The sequence below is a fragment of the Schistocerca gregaria genome, chromosome 4 (assembly GCF_023897955.1).
Source record: "Schistocerca gregaria isolate iqSchGreg1 chromosome 4, iqSchGreg1.2, whole genome shotgun sequence".
Taxonomy (NCBI): domain Eukaryota; kingdom Metazoa; phylum Arthropoda; class Insecta; order Orthoptera; family Acrididae; genus Schistocerca; species Schistocerca gregaria.
This window is the reverse complement of record NC_064923.1, coordinates 169,820,020-169,847,550: the sequence shown is the minus strand read 5'-3', so window position 1 is coordinate 169,847,550 and position 27,531 is coordinate 169,820,020. Positions and strand designations below refer to the sequence as shown.

Here is a 27,531-nt window from a genome sequence, read left to right as displayed (position 1 = left end):
GTGCTGCTATGAACAGAGATGGCACCCCAGACCAACACGTTTGGTTACCGGACCATGTGCCGGATGACAGTTAGGTTGGTATCCCACCATTGTCCGGGAACTCTCCAGACATGTTTTCGGCATGGGATGTCATTGACAGAAGTGGAAATGTCTTCACCTCTGAGTTCCACTTCAAACTGCGCCGCGATGACCGGCAAAAGGGTGTCTGAAGGTGCCCCGAACAACAGTGGAATACCAACCTGACTCTCGCCTAGCAAATGGCCAGAAAGCCAGGACTGAAGGTCATGGGTGCCGTTTCTCTTCAATGCAAGACGCTTTTAGTTGTCATCAGCGACAAGATTTTGGCACAGAGGTACATCGACGATAAACTACGCCCCCTTTTGTTGTACTTAATGGTAAGCCTTTCTGGGCTTACATTTCAGCAAGATAATGACCGCCCGCAGACTGTGAGAGTTTCTGCTGCTTCTTTTCTTATTTGCCGCAGCCCTCCTTGACCAGCAAGGTAGCCGTATCTCTTCCCAACTGAGAACGTTTGGTGCATAATGTGCAGGGTCCTCCAACCAGCTTGTGATTTTAAGGACCTAACCTGTCAGAATTTCCGACGATATCCCTCAGGAGGACATCGAACAATATTTCAATCAACAACATGCCGAATAACTGCTTGCATAAGGACAGAGTGGACCAACACGTGATTGACTTGCTCAGTGTATCGAACCCTTTTCCTTAAATTGGCTATCAGTTTTCTGCGATTTTCTGATATTGTATCATTATTACGTTACGCGTGTACCGCAAGAAAAGAGTATTTCTTGCGGTAAAATTAATCGTCAGCAGTTTTGAACTTAATGTAATAATCACATGGGCATTTTGTGGCTCCTGGAACAATTACTTTATTCATGTGGCTGAAACCTGAGGTAAGCACTGCAATAACAGCAGACGAAGGGAGTCGTAAGGTGGTATAGGGCGACCACGACGGATGCTTCAAAGGCCGAGGAAAACTGCGCCAGCAGAAACAGCTTGAGCTCGGACTAGCTGCTATTGTGAAAGCTAGAGGGCATTATCCTCGTGTCTGAGCGTCAGTGGTTTACTTTCATTTGCTAATTTTAGCAAAATTAATCTTCAGATACACTCCCAAAGAGCATGAGAGATATCCTTAATTTCAGTCTCTTACGAAGTGTTTAGATAATAATATTATAGGTAACTATAGATAAACAGATAGAAAGTGCGGATTACTCCATGCATCATGGTCAATGTAAGTAAAGATCACTCAGTTAATTTTTCATTTTACTTACAAATCAAATTCCGTGGGACTAAACTGAGGAACAAATCTACAAGATCATGGAACGTGTCAGTATATAATATTACAATGTCAACGTAATAACAGATAAAAATAAAATGTTTATGAACTGAAAAAAAGTCAAGCCATCATTAATTTTAAGCAAACGCAATCAATAAAACAAAAAAAAAAAAAAACAGCTCAATTTTTCAACGAATTCCTCGACAGAATAGAAGAAGTGACGTATGAGGTAACTCTTCAGTTTCAATTTCAAAGCGCATGGATTACTGCCAAGATTTTGAAATCTTGTGGTAGCTTAATGAAAATGGATGCAGCAGTGTAGTGCACACCTTTCTGCACAGAAATTAAGCAAGTGCGATCCAAATGCAGGTTTGCTTTCTGGCGTGTATTAGCTGAATGAAAGCTGGTCATTCTTGGGAATAAGCTGATATTGTTAACAAGAAATGACAATAAGGAATACATGTACTGAGAGGCGAATGTCAAGGTACCCAGACTAGTGAACAGGGGTCCACAAGAGGTTCGCGAACTTACACCACATATTGCATGAACCGCCAGTTTCTGTGACAAAAGTATCCTTTTAGAATGGGAAGAGTTATCCCAAAATATAACACCACACAAGTGAATGAAAATAAGCAACGTAGACTGGTTTTTGTGTCGAACGTCCACTTACTTGAAATACCGTTAGAATAGTGTAGATGGCAGCATTAAGTCTTTGAACAAAATCCTGAACGTGGGCTTTCCACGAAAGTTTGCTATCCATCTGAACACCTAGAAATTTGAACCATTCAGTTTCACTAATCATATGCCCATTCTGCGAAATTAAAACGTCGGGTTTTGTTGAATTTTATGTTAGAAACTGTAAAAACTGAGTATTATTGTGGTTTAGGGTTAGTTTTTTTTCTACATGCCATGAACTTATGTCATGAACTGCACTATTTGAAACCGAGCCTATGATGCACACAGCATCCTTTACTACCATCGTCAAACAGAAATATTTTAGAGTTACCCATAACACCAGAGTGCATATCATTTATATAAATAATGTACACTAGTCGCTCCAACACTGATACCTGAGGCACCCCTCGTTTGACTAGACCCCATTCAGACCCCACATCACAGCAATTCGCAACACTCTGAATAACGACCTTCTGCTATCTGTTGGTTAAGTAGAACGTGAACCCATTGTAAGCTACTCCCTGTATTCTGCAACGGTCCAACTACTGGAGCAATATTTTGTGAGTAACAAAATCAAATGCCTTAGTTAAATAAAAAAAATTGCCTACCGTTGGAAACCTTTTGTTTAACCCAGCCAGTACCTGAGAGAGAAAAGAGAGTATAGCATTTTTAGTTGGTAAACGCCTTCTAAGGCCGAACTGTACATTTGATGGCAAAATGGGAGATATAAAATGATAAATAATCCATACATACAGAGTTTTTTCGATAACATTCGCAAGCACTGATGACATAGAAATAGGGCTAAAATTGTTTACGTTATCCCTTTCTCCCGTTTTATAATTTGGCTTTACTGCTGAGTACTTCAATCGTGCAGGAAACTGACCATTACTAAAGAGGAAGTTACAAATATAGCTAAATACAGGGATAAGATGTGCAGCACAGTAGTTTACTATTCTGCTAGGCACTTCATCATATCCATGAGAGTCCTTAGTCTTTGGTGATTTAATTATTGACTCAATCTCTCCCTTATATATATCACAGAGGAGCATTTCAGACACCAACCTCGTAAAGGCATTTTCCAAAGAAGTATATGATTCCCTGTAGAAAGTAAACTTTTATTTTATTCACCAGCAATTCTCAGAAAATGATTGTTAAATACTGCACACTTATCTGACTTACAAGTAACAGCAATATTTTTGCTATGAACTAACTTTACACTGTCGATCTTATGCTGCTGACCAGACACTTCCTCGACAACTGACCATAAGGTTTTAATTTTATCCTGTGAGTTAGCTATTCTTTTTGCGTACCAAAAACTCTTTCCTTTCTAATAACATTTTAAGCAACTTACAGTACTGTTTGTGATAGGCTCCTGAAGCTTGATTTTGAATACTTCTTATATTTTGATATAATTCCCACGTTGTTCTATATAATATCCTTATCCCACTAGTCAGCCACCCAGACAGCCATTTACTAGTAGTACCCATTTTAGGACGTTCTAATGGAAAGAAACTCTGAAAGATTTTTAGAATATTCTAATAGAATGAAACTCTCAAAGATAATGAGAAATGTGTTAAGGACAGCATTACATATGTTATCTCTATTATCATCACTAAAACCATCCTGCCACTCTTTTTTCCTTCACGAGGGTTTAAAAAACGCACTATTGCCGTTTGTTTAAGTTTCCTGCTTAGTTTGTAATCATATGTGACATTTGTTTGAATATAAAAGCCTTTCAGTATTAAAATATGCGCATAATGGCCTGAGAAGCCATCACCCTTTTACTAACAGAATGCCCATTTAGTAATGTAGTATGAATTAAAATATTGTCTATGGCTATGCTACTGTTCCCCTGCACCTTGACTGGAAAAAACACAGCCTGTATCAGGTAATATGAATTAGGAGATATAAGACAATTCTTTTTTTCAACCATAATATAAAAAATTAATATTGAAGTCATCATATGTAACTAAATTCTGGTGCTTCCTATAAAGTGAATCAAGAATGCTCAGTAGCTTGAGCAGTAATTCTCTGATGTCTGAGTTTGGGGACCTATAAACAACAAAAATTAGAAGTTCAATTTCACTACATTCAGTTGCCTATTATGATGTCTTTTAAACCGTGTTGTGACTATGTAAATTTACCAGCGTCCAACATAAATATTTAAATATGCCTTCCACTCTAAATTGTCATTCAATTACTGCATTATCCGGCTAGAATATGACATGAGCATGAATGTGAACTAAATTGAAACACACAAACATTTTCATATGATGTAAAGAAGAGTATCTGTTTAAAACTATTCAGTTAGGATCGTTGACTACTTTCATGCAAACTTAGTGCACTCTTCAATATCATTTGACTTTTATAACACAGAGAAGCACAGCAGAGGAATCGGCGAATTTTAGTGAAAAGATTTCTGAGCTTTAGCTGAGAAAGTTTTATGCTCTGAATCCAGCAAAGAATACTAGAAGTTATAATAGTTTTTCATAGCATATATTTTGATATGCAATCAAGTTACCTTCACTTGGATTAATTTTACAATGGTAAATATATTTGTTTGAATGATTCGACAATTTAAACTTGCCACGTTATGCTTTCATGAAATGGTTGCCGATAAATGAACAACAGTGTATCACATAATCCATCTGTTCCGATTACATGAAAATAACTGACTGAATTCGATATGAAAAAATATTATTCAGCTCTAAATAATTGTTCTCAGCATTTTCAGTCTGAAATAAAACTATAACTCTTGGCAATGAAATCAAATAAATACACTACCGCTAGAGACAACGTTGCAGCTCATCTGCAGCGAAGCAAAGATGGAATGCAGAAAGGTCAACATTAGTAATATTCTTCCAGAAAATGTGAGATAAACTTGAATAACATTATTCCCTATTTTTCTTCAATAATTTACAATATGTAGTTTACATAATTGTAATAATACCAGACCTTATCGTAGGCGGCAGATTAAAGTGCGTCTTACTAGCATCATGACTACTCAACCAAGGAGAAGAAATACAACAACAAATCAGCAATAATAATAACTTCTTATATGTAAAAGATATCATTGTTTTCAGTCTATTTAATGAGGCTTGTGAAGATACTGTTACATCATCTCTGCACTAGCAAAACCAAACTGTTTCTCCGAAACACACTTGTCTCTCACTATACCACATATTAAAGAATTATGAAAAATGTTTTTACCGACTGTAGTATAGGGCCGTAGATCCTATACCCTGCAGAAAATTCAAATATCTGTTCAGTGCAATACCGTGATACATCTGTGGGCTCAAATGGAATTGTTCTAGAAAAACAGCCAGCTAATCCGTATCCAAGTAAAGGATGCCTCTTTATTGTCAATTTGTTTTAGTGGTGCTCCGCTATACCAATAATTTCAGATTAAACATCTATAAGTAGTTCACTAACTTTATCTTTATTACCTCTCATTTTTTGATTAAATATGGTAATTCCTTCTCTACTTGGAAAAATGACGTCCTCTGAGGGTGATTCCTTAAACAGAGGGACTTCCTTTAAGCAAGCGATTGGTGCCAACCAGGCAGTAGTATTGTAGCGTGGTGTGAGCACATATGTAGATAAACTCAGTCATCCATGCGTAAAGTAAATTGTATTGCTAGAGTATGAATACCTAACTTTTCTTGTGGCATGTTATTAATATGTTTTGTTCAGCTATAATGTGAGACAATTAGATTTCTTTTTGCACAGTTCCCACTTTCAGAGAGACACATATCTTTATAAAATTTACCTGGCATGTTTTGTTGACATATCAGCATCATCAGTGTTTTTTCTTATTGTGTTTCTATAAAACAGTAAAAATGCTCTTTACCACTTACACAAGTTTAAATTCAAGTTCTTGAGATTGTATTTTTATTTTTCATTCCTTAAAAGTTTTACACATATACCTTTTCAGGACATACTGAGGAGATTTTGGATTTTTTATGTCCCCAACATACGATTACAGACACAGAGAACATAAACAAACACAGCACAACAAAGAGAGCACATGCACAAGTACACATCAACAAGAAACACCCATAATAATAAGTAAATTGTGCGGTCTCTCTTACAACAACGAATCAGAGCATAAAATAGGAAACATACTCAAGAAAAAACTAGGAACAAAGGACGCCAAAGGCAGAGAACTCAGTACATAGAAGATTAAAGGAAACCAAACAAACACAAAACATCTGGTATACGCCATCTGACGAGCCAGGACAATTTATGTGGGACAGACAAGCAGGGACTTTAAAACTAGATATACAGGACACAGAAGACCATTAAAAGTAACAGCTTTCATTCAACATTTGCTAAACGCCTTATGGACATGAAACACAGCCCGATAGACATCAACACTGACCTGAAAATCCTCAAATGCTTCAATAGCCCTCCTCACCTGAAATATTAAATAACATCAAGAATACAAACAAAACACAGGAACACTAATAAAAGGAAAATGGGAAAAACACCAACAAATACTCAACACAATTTTGAAACAAAACAAAATCAGTATACATAAAAAAGAAGGGATAGAAACCACACATTGAACGAACGCCTTGTCGACCTTACTGACATGTAGCTAACTAACCAATGAATAACTCTAATAGAGAAAGGACCGAAATACAACATCAATGCAAACATTACACACAAGACAGTAGACAATCTTATCACAGAAAGTGCATACAGAATAAAAGAACAAGAAAGTAACAACTAATACATCTTTACTGCATGTCTGCCAAGAGATTGGGTCGCTGAAGAAACAAGATGCATAATTAAGGGAAACAAAAACAACATACTGACAGGAACAAAAACTGATAACTATCAGGAAAATAATGTACAAATGTAAAAACAAAGCGGCTCTCACCATTAGATCAGACAATGGCAACACCATGGTCTTAATAAAAGAGGAGGAACACAAAGACAAAACCCTTCAATTGCATAAAGACATCAATACAACAAAGTTAATCTGTAATGCAACACAAAGATACCAGAAAAATATAAAGACATTACTAGAAATATTTCATAGATATATACAAATCAGAATATGACATGCTATTACAAAGGAACCTCAAGGCAACAAAACTCAGCAGCCTACCGAAGCTCAACAAGAGAGACATTCCTATACGACCAGCTGTAATATTTGGAAGTGCAATCACAAATCACATAGCCAGAGAAACACGTATTTGCAGGAACATTACGTGTATGCAAACAACAGAACCATACATAACACCACAGAGCAGATACAAAAAATCTAAGACATCAACATACCCACAACAGCCATGCTCACACCATTTGACATCGCATAGATGTACATGAATATCCTCACCACTGAAACCAGCAGGATCATGAAACTGGAACAACAGAAAGTTCTTCCCAAACTTCAAGTAAAAGAAATAGCTAGCTAGCATTCTAAAACAAATGACAGAGCCAAACATTTTATCATTTGATACACAGTTCTCCATTAGTCGACCCACATCTTCCTCAGTCACACTGGAAACAAAACATTAGCCACAATAGTAATACACAAGCAAATTAGGATAGTATGTTGCATCCCACTATGTAGATGACATCATACACCTTCTGGCGGGAACACCAAGTCACATCCAACAACTTGACAATGACATGCATACAGTTCACCCAAAAATGAAATCCATCATAGAAACAGAAGATGAAAAAATGTTAAATTTCCTTGACCTCACAATAGATAGCGACCAAAACCAATTCTTGATATTCAGGAAAGTCATCAAAACTAGCATAACCATACACAAATACGGTAATCATGTGATTGTTCTGGAACCATCACTTTTCCAATATATCCTGCATGGTCTGAACAAAATTCCACAGTGAAGATAACTACAAAAATGAATTACACACAATCAGCCAAATAGCTATAGGGGATAGATATGGCACTAACATCATAAAGAAACTGACTCACAAAATCAAAAACAAAAATAAAGGGGACATGTAACTCTTAAAAAGTTGGAGCCTGTGACCAAGTTACAAACACAGACACAGAACATTAAGACCCATAAAACAAACACTCAGAGCACACCCACAAGCACACATGAACTACAAACACTAATAACAACTAGCAAATGGCACAATCTCAACAACAAATTGGCCGACGTAGTAGGTAACATATTGAAAAAGCAAGGGCTAAAAGTAGCCTACAGGGTAAAAAATCAATGAAGAGAAAACTGAGGGCAATGAACGCAAGCACAGATAATGAAAATCGAGGCACATGGAGCAGTGGTTGGACTCTCATTCGAGTAGACCATGGTTCCAACCCGGGTCCGGCCATCCTTACTTAGGTTTTCCACGATTTCCCTTCATTACTTCAGGTGAATGCCGGAATCGTTCCTTTGAAAAGGCGCAGCCGACTTCCTTCCCCATCCTTCCTTAATCCTATTGGACTGTTGACTTCTTTGGTCCCATCCCCCAAATCAATCAATGAACCAAGATATTCCAGAACTGTAAATTAGTTGATGTAGGACACACAAACAGAATCTCTAGCATCTGATACAAAGAAGACCATTAAAAAGTAAGAGTTGTCATTCTACATTTGCTCAACACCTTGTGAACATGAAACAGAGCCAAAAAAAAAACATCAATGCTAAATTGAAAATTAAAAAACCCCACAAACACTAACATCAGAAGAAACTATCGAGTAAAATTAAAGGAAATGAAGTAATAAATGATTACAGAGCCCTTTGCAACAGAACTCTATTCTCTGCCGTCAAAAGGCTCTCAGACAACACCAACCCATAAACTCCCCGAACCCCTCTTTCCTGAACGCGCACGCGCGCGCGCTCACACACACAAACACGCACACACACAAAATTAGAAAAAATAAAGGTAAATAATATTACATATAGTAATTAAATAAATAAATCTCACATCCACTTACATACATATACATACCCCCCCCCACACCCCACACACACACCAACTCACACACACACACACACACACACACACACACACACACACACACACACACACACGAAATGGCAGATACACAACATATTTAAAGCTCCTGCCCAAAAGACATTCAACGGTTCAGTTGACCGCCATCTTGTTTCTGTATTTTGTAAACACCACAGTGAAAGTTACTTAGCGCAGCCCTTCACAGTGGAGAGAATGAGAAGACCCAAAAGAAGTAAGTGAAACAGGTTGTAAACGCACATGCACACACACAAAATCTTCAACATAGTATTAGTTAAAGATAGGCATAACTATAACAAGCCCAGTCACAAAATTTTGAAGTAGATAACAATTGTAAATTATGTTATATAAGGTTGCAGATGACAAACTGTAACAGAAAACAAATGCATTGAATAAAATAAAAATTAAGGAAATCCACAGCAAGTGGACACAAGGTACTAGCATACAGAAAACTTGTCTGTTTTGAAAATATGAAAATTCTGTCTAAAAACTTAAATTTATATGTGTAGAAGCAGTAAAGAGCGTTTTTCCTGTTTTGTAGAAAGATATTAAAAAAACACTGATGATAGCGAAACTAAAGCGAAATATTTGTGTGAAATGAAAACTGTGTTTTGCTCAATGTGGACCCTTTGAGAAAACAAATGTAACTATAATCAGGTATGAGCAGAAGAGCTTCAGTATCAAGGTGATTAATAAACCTACTAAATGATTTATCATGTAAACTTCATAGTCTAACACAAGGTTAGCAACATTGTAGAAGTCATTTTCCTATTTACTCTGACGTATGATCACAAACATACTAGTATACACATCCCCATCTACTATCTAGATGAGATAAAATTCGTAGTCAGTTTCACTGTAATGTCATAAAGCCTCTCATCAAAATCAATTACCTCTCAAGTTCTGATATAACAAGATATACCTACACCCCTTACCAGCTATGGTACCCCAGTAAAAATTGAGACAGTCAGCTTGAAAAGTGCATACCACAAGGTCTCGTAGCTCAACCTGATATCGTAATGTAAAAGCAACATTATGTGAGACCATGCAGCTTCTTAAACGTCAATACAAAAAACAGCATGAAGGTGGTAACAGCGTCACTAGAGTTTGAAATACCAGAGAAATATTCAAAATGTCTGACAAAAGTCATGCGATAAATTTTCCACATTTCGAGGAAGTAAAGGAAGGAGAAAATGTCCTCCAAACATTTCCAAACTTCGATACTGATTTCTTCTGAAAATATACCCATATACACATTAAACATTATTTTGAAGCCAAAAATACCACAGTGTATATAGTTTCAGTTCACAAATAACATAAGAAATAATCGTCTCTAAACGGAGACGAAATACTCACTGCGAAAATCGTTTTCATTAGAGAAAATTCTTTTAGCTCTTTATGTCACAACTGGTGCAGAAAGTTTGCCTTTCATACGCCTTGTAACGTAAAGCATAAATCGTTTTGTCTGGTTTATGGGATATTACTTGTAGGAAAAATATCGTGCCCTCGAGAAACCTTCGCATTACGTCACGAAAACAAGACAAGCAATAAAATAAGATTTACAAGATACAAATGTGTACAGTCCAGTACTATAATATCAGTGAGCGTGACGTGTTAAGAGATAAAGCCGGTGTCCCGCGTCAACATCGATATCAAATTTTTTTCCTGGACATGCTTGACATCGACGCTCCGTTATGTTATTTCCGTGTGAATGCCGGTATGTGAGGCGCTCATGAATCTACCTTAACTATCAAGGCAGGCATGAAAGGCCTGAGGAGGAAATCTATGTCTACGAAAACACCGCAATGTTCAAACTAGTCTACAGGTTGGCAGCCCTGCAGCCAGGCGAATAGCGCGTGTTTTGGTGTTCTCTTCAAGTTAAGTCATTTTAGATTATAAAACATATAGTTTACTACTGATTACTTGGTGAATATGTGTATTAGTGTTCCTTTTAAGTGTACCATTAAAGGTTTCATTTTTCTTTACGTAATATCGCAGATAACGCGAAAAGATCGTACAGTCGTATTTTCCGTATACGTTTTGCCGCAGTAAATCTATATAATTTCGTTTTGTTGTTCTTTGCTCTCTCGAGCAATTGAAATGTAGCGTACCTCCTCATTATTTAACTAGCATTTTCGGAAAGTAGCGCCAAGTTTAAGTTGTTATTTCTGAAACTTTGCAAAGTTGTGTCTGTTTACACACAGTTGCGTATAGGCCAAATATCAATATTTTCGTATTTATCTGTAATTTAACTGACATATTCTTAATAATCTATTACGTTCATCATGAGTGAAAAGTGCTTGACTTGCCGTAGAATTGTTAGGTCCAAGATTTGGTGTGATGGGTGCTGTAGTTTTTTTCCATGTGGACGACTGTAGTGGCGTGGGAATAGGGGAAGTATATGAGAATCAACAGAAGTTTTTTAGGATTTGTCGTAGAGATAGGAAGATACTGAAACAGGAGGGGAAAATTGCCTCCCTTCAGGCTGAGTTAGACAAGGCTAGGGGAGACATTGACTGGTTAAGGAGGGAGAAGGGTAAAGAGAAGTGGGAAGTGGCAACAGGCAACAGGAGGAACAGGCCTAGATCTTTGTCTGACAGCTTCGTGGTGAATGTGGAAAGTAGATTTGACCTGTTGCTTCAGTTAGAAGCTGGTGAGCCTCAGCAGCTGTAGGTGTAGACCGGGCACAACAAACTTCCAGCAGCAAATTGAGAAGTAAGAATGTAGGGAAATCAGTAAAGAGAAAGATGTGTTGTTGTTAGATAGTTCCCATGGAAGAGGTGTTGGCCAACAACTTTTGGTGGATGAATTAGGGTCAGAATATCTGGTCACCAATTTTTTTAAACCTAATGCTGGTCTGGAGCAGGTGACAGAGTATTTAGGATCACTTTGCAAAGATTTCACTAAGGATGACACTGTGGTTATAGTGGGTGGGGCAGGTAATAGTATCGACAGACATCCTAGGTACAGTATAGAGTGTGACCTGGCAATGATTGCATCAGCATCGAAGCATCCTAGTGTTGAGTTTGTATCTGGGTATTTGGGCGCCATGACCGACCTCATTTGAACTCTTATTTTGGAGTTGGAACAGCTGCTTATGTTGAGTGCAGGGCCACACATTGGTGTGGTTCATGTAGAGTCTCTCAATAGGTGGCATTATACTAGGCATGGCCTTCACCTCAACAGGAAGGAGAAGGGCAAACTGGCTGGTAAAATAGCAGGAATGTTAAAGGGAGGATGCACTGTAATCAGTGATAAAATACCAGTGGTTATAGGGTTCAGCAAAAACCCTTTTTTACGGTAGCAAGAACAGAAAGAAACCAAATTTTAAGAGAGGTTAGGACTAAGACAATCCTTCAGTTTCAGAAAGAAACAAAAAAAAACATAATTCTAGCTTATTAAATCAGCGTAAACAGCTATTGGTTACGAATTTACAACAGTCTGCAGATATTTTAATTATATCCAATTTTAACTCAGTCAATCTTTATTGTATCAAAATATTCGAGAACTGAAAAATAAAATTAATGAACTAATTATCTGCATAGGTGAATTAGAGTCTTCAAACCCAGCTGACATAATCTGTCTCTCTGAACATCATGTGACCACTGGTATAGAACTTTTAAGTGTTACAGGGTTTAGGTTAGCATCTCACTTTTGTAGATCAGAAATAGAGAAACGTGGAGTAGCCACACTGATCAGGAACTGTCATAAATTTAAGAACAGAGACATTCATAAATTTTGCCTAGAACAGCATATGGAAGCATATGCAACAGAAGCATAATTTCACAAAAAATCCTTCATATTATTATGTGTATATCGGTCACCTGCAGGTAACCACCTTGAATGTCTACTGTCCCATTTAACAACCAAAAACAAAGAAATAGTGGTTGCTGGTGATTTCAATGTAGATTTCCTTAGAGACTCTCCCAGTAATAACTTAACTGTAAAGTTCCCCACTTATGTAGCCAATAGCTCACAAACAACCATTGATAATATCCAATGAACAAAGTCATCTTACAAAACCAATAGTCAATGGCCTCTCAGATCATGACATGCAGTTTCTTCTGTTATATGTTAATACTGAACATGATATAAAATCTGTGAAATATGAGCTCAAGAGGGTAATCAATAAGCCAAAAATCTATTATTTTAGGACACTCTTCAGAGACATTCACTGGACTGATGTTTACAGTGCTCTTGGCACGAATAAAAAATATAACACTTTTGCTAATAAGGTGCTTACCTTATTCAAACACTGTTTTCCCCCAAAATGTACCAAGGTTAGAGCAAATTTTACAAAGAAGGCATGGATTAGTCAAGGAATAGATGTATCTTGTAAAACAAAAACAAAACAGTATCTGTAAATCCGAAACAGTTCCAATGTTGATGCTATAGCATATTACAAGAAATACTGCAAAATATTAAAAACAGTAATACGGACATCAAAGCAAATATATTATAAGGAAAAGATAGTCATATCAGATAATAAAATGAAGACTATATGGGATTTAGTGAAGTTGGAGACCAGTAGAATCAGACATGAAGAGGGACAAAAAGCTGTAAGAGTAAATGATACATTGGTGACAGACGTGTATAGTGTTGCAGGAATTTTTACTAAACGTTTTATAACTGTTAATGACAAGATGGGGTTGTCAGGTTCTGTAGATGCTGCTATGGAATACATCAGACCAGACATTTCAAGTAACTTCCATAAAATGAATTTGAGCCTCACTACTCCATCAGAAATAATATCCATCATAAATTCATTAGAATCAAAAACATCCAGCACGTATGATGAAATATCAACAAAGTTAATTAAAGAATGTGATTCTGAGTTAAGTAACATATTAAGCTATATGTGTAACCAGTCATATATCAGTGGAATATTTCCCGAATGGTTGAAATATACTGAAATTAAGCCATTGTTTAGGAAGGGAGATAAAGAAATAGCATCAAATTTCCATCCTATTTCACTTTTGCCAGCATTCTCCAAAATTTTAGAAAAAGTAATGTACAATCGGCTTTATAACCATCTTATTTCAAGTACCATGCCGTCAAAGTCACAGTTCGGGTTTCTAAAGGGTTCTGATATGGAGAAGGCTATCGACACTTCCAGTAAAAATGTCCTTAATTCAATAGACAACAAATTGGAGGCAACTGGTACATTTTGTGATCTGTCAAAGGCATTTGACTGTCTAAATCACAATATACTTTAAAGTAAATTAAAATATTATAATGTAACAGGAAATACTGCAAAATGGTTCAAATCTTATATCTCTGGCAGGAAACAAAGGGTGTCATTATGAAAGAGACATGTATCAAGCTATCTGGCATAATGCAACTGAGAATTAATTACATGTGGGGTCCCACAAGGTTCCATTTTAGGGCCCTTACTTTTTCTTATGTATATCAATGACCTTTCATCAGTAACATTACCAGAAGCGAAGTTCGTTTTCTTTGCCGATGATATAAACATTGCAATAAATATCAAATCAAGTGTAGTCTTAGAAATGTAAGTTAATAAATTATTTGTGGACATTAATCACTGGTTCCTAGCCCGTTCTTTGTCATTACACTTGAGAAAACCCATTACATGCAGCTCAAACTTGTAAGGGGTGTCACACGAGTGTATGCCTAACATACGATGGCAGGCAGGTAGCAGAAGTGGACAGTCTTAAATTCTTGGGATTACAGCTTCATAATAAATTCAACTGGGAAGAGCAAAACACAGAACTGCTGAAGCCGCTTAACAAATCTCTATTTGCAATGCGAATTGTGTCAGACATAGGGGATATAAATATGAAAAAACTGGCATATCATCCTTTCTTTCATTCCATAATTTCATATGGGATTATTTTTGGGGACTGTTCATGAAGCTAAGCTAATATTTTCGAGGCACAAAAACGTGCAGTAAGAGTTACATATGGTGTGAACTCAAGAACATCTTGCAGAAGCTTCCCAATACATTTATTCCTTAGTGAAATTTGTCATTAAAAATATATCACTTTGTCAAACCAACAGCTCAGTTCATGGAAGCAATACTAGAAATAAGAATAATCATCACAAGGATTTAAAGTGACCTAGTCTTACACAAAAAAGGTGTGCATTATTCAGGAACACACATTTTCAATAACTAGCCAGCAGCCATAAAAAGCTTAAAAACCAGTGAAATTCAGTTTAAGGAAAGACAGAAGGATTTATTGGTGGCCAACTCCCTCCACTCCATTGATGAATTTCTCAGTAGAACTATCTGATTTGTATATACACTCCTGGAAATTGAAATAAGAACACCGTGAATTCATTGTCCCAGGAAGGGGAAACTTTATTGTCACATTCCTGTGGTCAGATACATCACATGATCACACTAACAGAACCACAGGCACATAGACACAGGCAACAGAGCATGCACAATGTCGGCACTAGTACAGTGTATATCCACCTTTCGCAGCAATGCAGGCTGCTATTCTCCCATGGAGACGATCGTAGAGATGCTGGATGTAGTGCGATCCCCTACGGCACTGCGTAAGATCCTACGGTCTTGGCGTGCATCCGTGCGTCGCTGCGGTCCGGTCCCAGGTCGACGGGCACGTGCACCTTCCGCCGACCACTGGCGACAACATCGATGTACTGTGGAGACCTCACGCCCCACGTGTTGAGCAATTCGGCGGTACGTCCACCCGGCCTCCCGCATGCCCACTATACGCCCTCGCTCAAAGTCCGTCAGCTGCACATACGGTTCACGTCCACGCTGTCGCGGCATGCTACCAGTCTTAAAGACTGCGATGGAGCTCCGTATGTCACGGCAAACTGGCTGACACTGACGGCGGCAGTGCACAAATGCTGCGCAGCTAGCGCCATTCGACGGCCAACACCGCGGTTCCTGGTGTGTCCGCTGTGCCGTGCGTGTGATCATTGCTTGTACAGCCCTGTCGCAGTGTCCGGAGCAAGTATGGTGGGTCTGACACATCGATGTCAATGTGTTCTTTTTTCCGATTCCAGGAGTGTAGAATTTCAGTGCAGTAATGTGTTCATTGTAAATAAGTATTTAGTAGTTGTGTTACGCATTTATTACCTTATAAATAAATTTAAAAAATGTATTTTAAATTCAATGCATTATTATTTGTAAAATGATTCTTTCATATAACCCTCATTGAAAAATGACGACCATGCCACTTGGGACCTGTGGAATGGTACATTAGCTTATTTGTTTGAGTTGTAAATATTTCTAATGTATTGTTGTTTTTCTGACATGTCTCACATCCTGGAGGACCTCCTCGCTACAGATCAATTGGAATTAAAGTAAATGTAATCTAATCTAATCTACGGATCGAGAAAAACTTTTTTTTATCAATCGCTATTTAAACTGATCATTCCGTACCAACTAAGAATGTGATTCCACCAAAAAGTGAGTTGCTTAGTTTACATAAATTACTTATCAACAAAGGAAAGTGTGTCAAGAAACGATACAATTGCCATCAATTGCTGAATGTCCAAATAGAACCAAAACTTAATTCGTGACACTTCACTGTCTTCCAAACATGGTACCTAGAAATTAGGGGCATTGGTCACCACCACTACTTTGCCTCGGTCTTCCACACTTCCTAACGCGAACGAAGTTGACGTCTGCCCCCGTTAACTTTTCGGATGCATCAGGGTATGAAGTAATCCAACGCCTCGAGACGTTTTATTACGTTTACGCAAAAGTTTATCCGATAGCGAAGACGGCGGCACCGTATTTTCTTTGAAAGTAAGTTTAAATGGCGGAGTTAAATATTGTTGGTTTTCCTCTACTTCCCACAGAACTTGATGAAAAGCCCTGACTAGTTCTTTCTTGGCATATCAAGCTGATACACTTTACAAAGAAGCCCTGGACTGCCTCCTTCGATATTGACGCGCCGTTCCGAAAGTACTTAAAACAAACAGAGGAAAGCTGGGAGGAGAACTTCGTCCCTAGCCACTCGACGACGGCGACATTCAATAATGAACTTGCTACAAATTCTGTGAAGAAAAGCTTCTGCTTCAAAATGAAATCTTTTCTCCTGCAGCGAAGTGTGTGCAGATCTTGGCAGTTTAGCACTGAGTTCGGTCCAAGGCTATCAATACAAATTTTTGCGTTTAACGTGAAAAGCTAAGTCAGAAGTCAGTCCGTTGACTAGATAAACAGTTGCAATTAATTTCTCACAAAGATACAGTTCCTAAGGTAACATCTCCGCATAAATTCTGAAGAAATTTTAAATTGGTAGCCATGTTAGAAACAGTCATGCGACAGTAATCGCCAGTCTGACTAAAATAAAAATGTCATGAATATTGCTTTGAGTATTTCGTGAAAACATAATCGGTACTGTAATTAGGTTCCTTGCCTTGCCTTTTGTGGGTAACACTCTTACAGACCGATTTATCTTTTTCTTTTCCAATAACCGGTCTTTACATTCCCATTGAAAGTCAGATCAAAATCCAAAAATATTCAATTTTTTCTCCCAACTAGTATAATAAAATCATACTTTAGATGAATTTACGTCCTGTCATCTTTCTTTGTAAGCTGCTGCTAGAAGCTGTGTACAGCTACGTCTTTCTCCGTGTGGTAGTGTTGAACCTCTGTTGTCCGAGCTCCGCATAGAACTCCAAATTATAAATAAAAATATTAAGATAAAAATTTCTAACCAAGTCAATGTACTCCTCCGATTAAAAGAACTAATGGTTCCAGTGCCACAGAAATCTTTTTTCCGTAATTCTTATTCTTGAACTGTCCACTTCCATAGCTGAGCGCTCAGCGCAACAGAACGCGGATTCGATTGCCGTCCAGGTAGGATATTTCCTCTGCTCACGGACTGGGTGTTGCGTTGTCTTCATCATCATCGACATGGAAGTCGCCGCAGTGGCTTATACTGAACACTTGCACCAGATGAATGGTCTACCCGACGGGAGGCCATAGCTACATGCACTTTTCATTTCAGTTTTGAACATTGAGCCCTCTTGGTAGGATTTCCTCAAGTTTGGTACCTCTCACTGTGCAGTGTATCGCAATCTTCTCAGCCTGTCTAATAGTAAATGGTCCTACAGTGTATTTCTTTTCTGAGGAGACGTAAATTCTGCCTATGAGCTGTTCCAACATCGTCACTGATCAGACTAATATTTTTCTCTCCATATGGCTATCTAGGCAGTGCGCGCCATCCACCTTTAATGTTTCACTTCTCCCAAAATTTGTCTTCTGCAAGTTTCTAAGTTTCACTGATACCCTCCTGCCAATTTTGCTGTACCCGTACTTCAAGAGAAGATGATACTACTGAAGAAATGGCAGAGCCATCAGGTATGGCATTGCTTAAAACATAAACCATTCAATTTGTAGCGGAATGCGTGCCGTCCTAAATAGTTCATTCCCTATTCTGCTCCATCACACAATTTTATTATGCCACGTTGTTTCAAAACAGGAAAGACATCAACTAATTAATACATGAAACAAATCCACACACTAGAAAACATAAAATGAGGAGAAAAAGAAACTGGTACACCTGCCTAAAATCATGTATGGCTCCCACGAGCACGCAGAAGCGTCGTAACACGACGTGGGATGGACACGACTAATGTCTGAAGTAGTGATGGAGGGAATTGACACCACAAATCAATCTGGGCTGTCCATAAATCCGTAAGAGTACGAGGGAATGGAGATCTCTTCTGCACACCTCGTTGAAAGGCGTCCCAGATATGCTCAGTAATGATCATGTCTAAGGAGTTCTGTGACCAGCAGAAGTGTTTAAGGGGACCACACCGTGGTTCACGTGGAAAAAAACGATTTTCGGTTTTCATCATATTTAGATAGATTAAGGTTTTGTTTAAGTACTCTGAAAAGGATTTTGCTGAAAGAAATATTTTTCGAGCAATTAAAGAGCATTTTCCTACAACGTGCGTTTAATTGGCACGCCCCCTTTTCTGTCACCTCCTTTAGATCTTTACATCTTCTCCATTGCACTTTAGGGATTATTTCTTACTCCCGAGTGTGTTGGCTATCTTGGGAAAACAATGCTCGATATTCTTTTGTTTCTGCTGTTTGTAAACAACACGCTTTCAAAGACGCGGTTAGTTTTGTTCAACTGTGATTGCGACCAGTTGCTATACTTACGTTTGCAGTGATTGTTTACGTGTGTTATGTTGTGTTTATTGAAGATGACGAAACGTAAAGGCATTTTCAAGAAACGAAAGTTTAGAGGAAACAGATTTAGGAAGCTTTCTGAAGAAGAGGGTATCTCGCCTGGCAACGATGTTTCTAATTGTAATTCTTCGACAAGTGCATCATCAAAGAAGCTCTCACCATTTCAATAGAGTTATAAGACATTTACTGTAAGCGACAAGGGGTGCAGTTATATTATTATAAATTTCGTAATATTATCAGATGTAATTTCTAAATTTGTACAATGTAGACAGTGTCACAGAGTGTGACAATTTGTGAAAGATCCAGTGGGAGAAAAGGTCTAGTAATTGCTTTGGATTTAATTTCCACTAAGTTTTCAGCTGTGATTTCATTGATTAGTTATTCAAAACCAGATTCAAGTGGCCCTTAGGAAATCAATACTAGCTTAATTTATGCCTTGCGATCCATTGTCAAGGGCATCGCTGCACGGAAAACATTTTGTTCAATGATGAACTTACAACAACCGCCAAATAAATTTGAAAAACTGACTGCTATATAACAGAAAGCTGTATGTGAGGTCAGCGAGGAAAGCATGAAACTGGCTGCTAAGGAAGCAGTGGAAGAAACTGATGGATGTTCAGATATTGCATTTGCATTTGACAGAAGTTGGCAGAAAAAGAGGACATAATTCTCAGAATGGAGTAGTGACTGCCACGAGTGCAGATACCGGTAAAGTGTTAGATTTGGAGATAATGTCTAAATAATGCAAATGTTGTAAAGTCAATAAACATAAAGAACGCAACTGTGTGGCTAATTTTAGAGGAACAAGTGATGGTATGAAGTTCATGGAGTACAACAAATATTTCATCGCTCTGTAGAAACAAGCGGTGTATGATACGCCAAATAATTGGGCGAAGGTGACAGTAAGGCATAAAAGAATGTGCCGAACTCTCAGCCATATGGAGATGCCATTATTAGCAAAAAAGAATGTGTAGGCCATGTTCAAAAACGTTTGGGAACAAGACTGAGAAAACTAACTGTTGATATGAGAGGAAAAAATTAGAAGATCGAAAATTGTTGACCGGACAGGGTCGGTGAATAAAACTGTAATAGAAAACTTGCAGGTATACTATGAGCTGGCAAACCCGGAGACATAAAGAAAATCTGGAGACAATGAAGAGAGATGTTTGGGCCATATTCTTCCATAAGTCCTCTACTGAAGGTAAGCTATGTCACGGATTGTGTACATCAGGAGAAAATTCGTGGTGCAAATACAATAGGGCTCAGGCAACTGGAGAATCATATTCTCACCAGCATTCTCTTCCTGCTGCTGTTATTAACGCAATCACGCCGGTTTTCTGAGACTTGGCTCGTCCTGACCTTCTAAATGTCTGCATGGGCAGACACAGAGTACAAATGAATGATTCCACAGCATAATTTGGAACTGCCTTCCTAAAAGCTGTATTTGTAGGCATGCATACAATGAAACTAGGAGTTCATGATGCTGTTATTACATTAAATTTTGGTAATACTGGAAAATGTTTGGAATTAATCCTGGTGAAAATATGAGCACTGGGCTGCAACATTGCGATAAAATGAGGATAACCGATGCAGACGGGTCTGCATCTAATATGGCCAAGAAAGCAAGATGAACATCCAGGAAGGTGAAAAAGAAGCTGGAAGACCTGCTAGATGTCAAAGAAGGGCCATCGTATGCAGCAGGACAGTTTCAATTAACTGTAAGTAACAAATTTCAAAAGTTTTTTCTTTAAAGTCAGTTTCCTGCGAACTAAAATTTTCAGCACATATGCCCCATTATATCTGAAACTAACATAGATAAATGAATGAAATTTTCAGAGACTCTACTTAACATAAAAAGCCACCTCTGGTACTACATACATTAATATTCTCGCTTTACGAGGTTCACAAAAATGTTTTCTGCAGAAAAAACATAATATTTTTAATAATAAATTTGAAGAAGTATTTCTTAAGAACTATAAAATAGATAAAGTATATATTAGTACACTTGACTCTATTAGCGTCCTGTAAGATACAGTAAAAATATTAAGGTCCTGCATCGAATCGTTTTTTTCAGAAATGGGTCAAATACTTGCCTAAATTAATGTTGGTTAGATAGGCACTTTGTGGCCCCTTTAAGCTCAGAAGAGTGTTCCTGGAGCCAATCTGTAGGAATTCTGGACGTGGGTTGTCTCGCTGTGCTGCTGCAATTTCGTAAGTGGCTTGGAATGCACAATGGACATAAATGGATGCAGGTGATCAGAGAAGTTGCTTACTTACATGTCATCTCTCAGAATCGTATCTAGACGTATCAGAGATCCCACATCAATCCAACTGCACACACCCCACATCAGTACAGAAGCCTCCACCAGCTTAAACAGTTCCCTGCTGACATGCAGATTCCACGTATTCATGAGGTTGCCTCCATACCAGTACACGTCCATCCACTCGATACCATTTCAAACTAGATTCGTCCAACTAGCGAACAAGTTTCCAGTCATGAGCAGTCAAATCTCTGTGTTGACGGCTGCAGGCGAGGCGTAAAGCTTTGTGTCGTGCAGTCATTAAGAGCACACGAGTGGGCCTTCGTCTCCGAAAGCCCATATCGATCATGTTCCGTTGAATGGTTCGTACACTGACACTTATTGATGGCCCAGCATTGAAATGTGCAGCAAGTTGCGAGATGGTTGCACTTCGGTCACGCTGAATGAATCTCTTCAGTCGTCCTTGGTCTCGTTCTTGGAGGATCTTTTTCCGGCCGCAGTTATGTCGGAGATTTGATGTTTTATCAGATTTGTGGTATTCACGGTGCACTCGTGAAATGGTCGTACTAGAAAATCCCCACTTCATCGCTACCTGGGTGATGTTGTGTCCCATCTCTCGTGCGCCGACTATAACACCACGTTCAAAGCCACTTAAATCTTGATAACCTGCCGTTTTAGCAGCAATTACCGATCTAACAACTGCGTCAAGCACCTGTTTTCTCTTATAGGCGTTGCCGACAACAGCGCCGTATTCTGCCTGCTTACATATCTCTTTATTTGAATACTCATGAACGTACCAGTTTCTTTGGCGTATAAGTGTAACTTGCAATTTAGTCCAGGAAGTCGGTACACTTGTCCGTGCAAACTCGAATTCAAAGAATCTTATGCCCATTATTATATTTATCGGTTATTGCATAATGTTAAGATTAATATTTGATGAAAAGTTTCCCAGCTGATGACCTTTTGTTCTTCGTGCATACATATTGATACCAGCAAAATAAATACCGATACTTCGCTTCTCATTGATGTTCCTGTCAGAGTCGGCGGGAATGGAATTTAAATTTTTCAGTTTTGCCTTGTGCGTTTCCTGACAGGAGGTATGAAGAGCATACTGTGACTAATACAAAAAAATATTCTGAAAGTAGATTACTTTTATTCAGGTTTCCAATACACCATACTATTTCCCAAATTTTGGTTACAACACCCTATATTACAAAATAATCTCCGTTAAATGCAACGGTTTTACGTCACCATATTGTGAGGGCTTGTGTGGCCGCGTGGTTCCACTGAGCTGGCCGTCGTCGGACTCAGTGTCTTGCGGCCTTAGCAACCTCCTCACCATCCACGTACTGCTTCCCGCCGAGTGCATCTACCATTGTGCTAAACAGATGGATGTCGGAAGGTACTAGACCCAGGTTGTAGAGCGGAGTAGCCGGTCGGTGTGGCCGTGCGGTTCTAGGCGGTTCAGTCTGGAACCTCGTGACCGCTGCGGTCGCAGGTTCGAGTCCCGCCTCGGGCATGGATGTGTGTGATGTCCGTAGGTTAGTTAGGTTTAAGTAGTTCTAAGTTCTTGGGGACTGATGACCACAGATGTTAAGGCCCATACTGCTCAAAGCCATTTGAACCATTTGTGGAGCCGAGTAGGTAGAGCAGTCCAACGATATATTTTAAGTTCCTATTGGGTGCCTTGAATTGTCATGGAGAAGGAGAAATGCGTTTCTTCAGTTTTCTGAAGGTAGCACTATACACTTCAGAGTTGATCGTTGCACCACGAGCGAGGCCATCAAACAGAATAACCCCTTCAGAGTCACAGCAGATTGTGGCGATGACTTTACCTGTTTAACGTACATCTTTGTACGTCTTATTTGCAGGGGAGGTGGTGTGGGGCACTGCATGGAGTGCCGTTTTGTTTTCGGTTCAAAGTGGTGAACTCATGTTTCATCGCCCGTGACAGTGTTAGACAAAAAATTGCCACGATCACCCACACAACTCGCAAGCAATTCAGTACAGATGGTGCTTTGTTGCTCCTTATGGTCTTCTGTTAGGCAACGAGAAACCCTGCGGGCACGCACTTTTGAGTACCGCAAGTGGTGAAAGAGTGTAACAGGACAACCAACAGAAACGCCCAGTTGTGCGTTATTGTGATCCACCAATCACCTCCAATAAGAGTTTCGCAGGTTCCAGTATTGAAAAAGTCACAGTTGTACGGCACGCGGGATGTCGAAAAGTTCTGCTTGCCGTTTTGATGATGATGATGACTGACGCCTCTAACAACGTCTCACTGTGCTTTTGTTCACTGCCAATTCTCCGTACACACTATGAAAGCGCCTACGAATATCTGCAATTTCTGGTTTTCCGCCAAAAGAAACTGAATAACAGCTCTCAGCTTGGAAAGCTCCTCCTTTAAAGACGCCATTTTGTAGGTTACGTATATCGCCGCCATCCATCGGCACTGCGTGGAACTATAGGGGCTGAAGCGGGAATGTTCCAAGATGTCCCACAACAAATGTTGCAGTTTTTCAAGCGAAACTGGCCTAGAAAAGAAATATATTGCATTACTTTCGGATTACGTAATTACTAATATGTATGAAAGTGGGGAAATATAGCTAGTCGGTAAAATAAGTCCAAGAACCGACCTTTGTCAATGAACAACATAGAAGACACTGGAAATGGGAAACATTCATGTCGTTGCAGCTTGATGTTCTCGATTTACCGGATTGCGAGTACGCGTAGCAGCTCAGCCTGAGGGAATCAGAAACTCTGACAGTGTGTACGCATCTGCAGGTGGTCGCTATTGTCGGCACCAATGATTTGTGTCGCTACGGATCAGAGGAAATCGTCTCTGGCTTCCGGCGGCTATCTGATGTGGTGAAGACTGCCAGTCTCGCTAGCGGGATGAAAGCAGAGCTCACCATCTGTAGCATCGTCGACAGGACTGCCTGTGGACCTTTGGTACAGAGCCGAGTGGAGGGTCTGAATCAGAAGCTGAGACGGTTCTGCGACCGTGTGGGCTGCAGATTCCTCGACTTGCGCCATAGGGTGGTGGGGAGTCCACTACACGCAGCAAGCGGCTACACGGGTAGCAGGGGTTCTGTGGCGTGGACTGGGTGGTTTTTTAGGTTAGATGGCCTCGGGCAAGTACAGAAAGGGCAACAGCCTCAAAGGGTGCGGGGCAAAGTCAGGACATGCGGGGACCAAGCAGCAATTGGTATTGTAATTGTAAACTGTCGAAGCTTGCATTGTTAAAGTACCGGAACTTCAAGCGCTCATAGAAAGCACCGAAGCTTAAATCGTTATAGGTAGAGACAGCTGGCTAAAGCCAGAGATAAATTCTGCCGAAATTTTTACAAAGGCACAGACGGTGTTTAGAAAGGATAGATTGCATGCAACCAGTGGTGGCGTGTTTGTCGCTGTTAGTAGTAGTTTATCTTGTAGTGAAGTAGAAGTGGATAGTTTCTGTGAAATATTATGGGTGAAGGTTACACTCAACAACCGAGGTAGGTTGATAATTGGCTCCTTTTACCGACCTCCCGACTCAGCAGCATTAGTGGCAGAACAACTGAGAGAAAATTTGGAATACATCTCACATACATTTTCTCAGCATATTATAGTCTTAGGTGGAGATTTCAATTTACAAGACATAGACTGGGGCACTCAGATGTTTAGGACGGGTGGTAGGAAAGAGCATCGAGTGACATTATACTGAGTGCACTATCCGAAAATTACCTCGAGCAATTAAACAGATAACCACTGGACCTTACGGGATACCAATTCGATTCTACACAGAGTACGCGAAAGAACTTGCCCCCCTTCTAACAGTCGTGTACCGCAAGTCTCTAGAGGAACGGAAGATTCCAAATGATTGGAAAAGAGCACAGGTAGTCCCAGTCTTCAAGAAGGGTCGTCGAGCAGATGCGCAAAATTATAGACCTATGTCTCTGACTTCGATCTGTTGTAGAATTTTAGAACATGTTTTTTGCTCGAGTATCATGTCGTTTTTGGAAAAGCAGAATCTACTCTGTAGGAATCAACATGGATTCCGGAAACAGCGATCGTGTGAGACCCAACTCGCTTTATTTGTTCATGAGACCCAGAAAATATTAGATACAGGCTCCCAGGTAGATGCTATTTTCCTTGATTTCCGGAAGGCGTTCGATACAGTTCCGCACTGTCGCCTGATAAACAAAGTAAGAGCCTATGGAATATCAGACCAGCTGTGTGGCTGGACTGAAGAGCTTTTAGCAAACAGAACACAGCATGTTGTTATCAATGAAAACGTTAAAGTAACCTCTGGCGTGGTGCAGGGGAGTGTTATGGGACCATTGCTTTTCACTATGTATATAAATGACCTAGTAGATAGTGTCGGAAGTTCCATGCGGCTTTTCGCGGATGATGGTGTAGTATACAGAGAAGTTGCAGCATTAGAAAATTGTAGTGAAATGCAGGAAGATCGGCAGCGGATAGGCACTTGGTGCACGGAGTGGCAAGTGACCCTTAACATAGACAAACGTAATGTATTGCGAATACATAGAAAGAAGGATCCTTTATTGTGTGATTATATGATAGTGGAACTAACACTGGTAGCAGTTACTTCTGTAAAATATCTGGGAGTATGCGTGCGGAACGATTTGAAGTGGAATGATCATATAAAATTAATTGTTGGTAAGGCGGGTACCAGGTTGAGATTCATTGGGAGAGTCCGTAGAAAATGTAGTCCATCAACAAAGGAGGTGGCTTACAAAACACTCGTTCGACCTATACTTTGAGTATTGCTCATCAGTGTGGGATCCGTACCAGATCGGGTTGACGGAGGAGATAGAGAAAATCCAAAGAAGATCGGCGCTTTTCGTCACAGGTTTATTTGATAACCGTGGTAGCGTTACGGATATGTTTAGTAAACTCAAGTGGCAGACTCTGCAAGAGAGGCGCTCTGCATCGCGGTGTAGCTTGCTCACCAGGGAGCGTTTCTGAATGAGGTATCGAGTATATTGCTTCCCCCTACTTATAACTACCGAGGAGATCACGAATGTAAAATTAGAAAGATTCGAGCGCGCACGGAGGCTTTTAGACAGTCGTTCTTCCCGCGAACCATACGCGACTGGAACAGGAAAGGGAGGTAATGACAGTGGCACGTAAAGTGCCCTCCACCACACACCGTTGGATGGCTTGCGGAGTATAAATGTAGATGTAGATGTAGATTATGTGGGATTCCTGACACTTCATTTTGTCTCACAAAAATCACAGTGAGAATGGTCATGCGATCTAGGTGGTCAGGAAACTGCCCGCCCTTTATTGATCGTCGTCATCTCACCGAACACCTCATGAACTCATAATAAGATTTTTAAGTCAGGGTGTGCTACTTCTGAAAAAAAAGTGCATATAATCGTTTATCTTTGGGAGCTGATACCTACATGGACTAAACAGTTCCAGGATATACTGCCTGGCATAAACAGTATGGTTGCAACTACCCCTTTGAATTTAAAGAATGACAATGCTGGTAAAACTCTTACGTTATTTGTGTTTGAAAGAGCTGAGCAAAACTGGACGTACTCAGACATTTCTCTCTTTACTTATTCTGATCAACAGTAGACTGACACACAATATTTTTAGCGCAACGCCATCTGACTTTCAATAATCCCTACAAAAGAATGGCCGTGACTAACAATAACCTACACCTTTCATGAATCACTTACCTCCCAAAAATCTTCGTTACTCTAACTACTACAATACAGCGAGCACCAATACTGCTATCTAAATAAAAGATTCTAGTTACTGAAAGCGCTAACTACTGACATGTATAGTTAGCAAATGAAAGATGTCGATGGAGAAAAAACAATGTATTTACCTTAATAATGTTCAAAAGTCATCATATATACATCAGTTCATGACATCCAGTCTCACAAATTTCGTTTTTCTGATTGACGCACGTCCAGATCGTCCTGTCTCAAAACTATGCCATCTCTCTCCCCACATCCAGCACTGCAGGCGGCTCACCTCCAACTGCGCAGCGCTACGCACTGTTCACATCCAGAAGCCCAACACTACAACGGCGAATATTCCAACAATGCCAACCAGCCACAGACTGCACACAGCACAGTCAGTGATTTTCATACATAGCGCTGCATGGTGTTACCAACATAAAAACCTGAACAGCCCACTTACACAGAGATATGTAAACAGGCAGAATA

At 39.5% G+C, this 27,531-nt stretch overlaps 1 protein-coding gene across 1 annotated transcript in view; it reads right to left on the bottom strand.

Moving 5' to 3' along the window:
- LOC126267503 (nephrin-like) overlaps nt 1-27,531 on the bottom strand; it is an 880,351-nt gene that overhangs the window by 380,745 nt on the left and 472,075 nt on the right. The window lies entirely within an intron of this gene.